Source organism: Octodon degus, unplaced genomic scaffold, assembly GCF_000260255.1.
Source record: "Octodon degus isolate 3935 unplaced genomic scaffold, OctDeg1.0 scaffold00059, whole genome shotgun sequence".
In the NCBI taxonomy this organism is placed as follows: Eukaryota; Metazoa; Chordata; class Mammalia; order Rodentia; family Octodontidae; genus Octodon; species Octodon degus.
The window spans coordinates 627,940-629,840 of record NW_004524635.1 but is presented as its reverse complement, the minus strand read 5'-3'; positions in this window follow the sequence as shown (position 1 = coordinate 629,840).

Here is a 1,901-nt window from a genome sequence, read left to right as displayed (position 1 = left end):
GATTTGATAGGCCACAAGCCCTGTAATTCTCTCAAGAGTATAAAAAAGCAGAAGAGGAAAAGATCAAGAAGATATTCTTGAAAGAAAGTAACATCAAAGGAGTGCCATTTGTTACTCCATGTTAAATCTACCAGGAATTATGTCTATAATTTCTACTCACTAATCACACATTTGAGGTCCACATCTTTACACAGGAAATACAAGTATTCTTCCCTTCCATATAAATTTTAAAAGCATATTCAAGGTTCACTAATATATATTATCAGAATTTACCAATTCCTTGTAAAACTCAGGATACCTGACTTTCTAGATCCACATTTTGTTATGACAAACAGACTGTGTGTGTGGCAACCACAGTGCTTTTACACAGATTTTGTGGTCTATACTTTATTATGCCTTTATCTTTTTTTGTTTTCTTGTACCTGGATTTTAAAATTTTTCTTCTTTCCTAACCGCAATAGAAATATGATTTATAGATCTTTATACAAATAAAGCAATTTCAAGTATAACTTTCTTCATTTTGAAGATGTACCTTATTTTGGCTTTATCCAAATGCAGAAAGAACGTCATGGATTTGGGCACAAGTATTTTATTTAGGAAGTGACCTCATGAAATGTTCACATGGAATGGGTAAAGGAAAAGGAAGATTGCCAGAAAGATTATCAATACCATTGTAGTTCTAATTGAGATCTGGTAAAACATAACTTAGAATGGTTTCACAGAGGAGCAAAAGACCTGTATGTTTTCTTCTCCTTTGTTGGATGAAAGTTATTCCTTGAAGCAAGTACTTCTTTGTTTATTCCATCTGGTCTGCTTGAGCATTGAAGTGCTGCTTGTGTAAGGATACCACAGGTTCCTACGAGATGTGTATGTCCCTCATTTGGACCAAGTGCATCTCGATGGGGTAACAATACTTTCCACTACAAAATAGCACTCGTTAAGTGAAATTTTATACTCAGTGCTTTGAGTGACAGACAATAAACTAGTTAATAATGGAAGGACTTTATCATGGGAAACATTTGGAACAGGATGGGAGAAACTTATACGGATCTGATGCTGAATAAGACAAAGAGGAAACATTAGATGGAAGTACCCAAGAGTGTCAAACAATGCAAGAAAAATTTGATAATTCCTTTGGAAGTCCTTGAGCCAAAATCTGTCATCAAAGAAGTTCCAAGATTTCCATGATGGGGTCCTAGCCACTCTGTCTGTGGCTGGGTGTCATGTGGGAAGTACGGCATCTGCACAAAGTGGTTCTTCCTGGGCATAGTTTTTGGTACCTACTGATAATTGCTCTCTCTAATTGGAAGCCTTCAGAGTACATTCTCATGCCCAAATAATAGACACATGGCTTAGAAGGTAACATGCAATGCCACGTTGAACTCATCTCATATCAGCTTATACATCTTTTCTAACTTCTTGTTCAGTAACTCCCTTTGGCCTCTTGAAATTAATTATAGTTAGAATATGTGCAACACAAATTGACCAGTGTTACAAATCATGACTACTTGTTTCCCTGAGGAACTCTGGTTAAATATGTACCAGCACCCCACTAATACCTGTAAAAAATATGCTACAGTGTGCAACAAAAGCCTCTGAATAATTTGCTTTTAAACTTACTAGGCTCCTACATGGTCAGGAAAATTCATGTGCTTTCCTCTGAAATAGTGAATTCCACTAATTGTTTCACTGCAAAAACATTACCTTTTATTTATCTGTCATATTTTGTTTCCTAACAAAGAAACATATAGTATTTTTCAATCAGTGTTTTATTGTCTTTCAGTATGAAAGCTTGGGAAAACAGATTTACATTGAAAAGCAAAAATCCTGTTCTGCTATTAAAATAATATGTTCATTTTGGGTAAAGACTGGGTTCAGGACAAATATCCTTTCTCTAGATG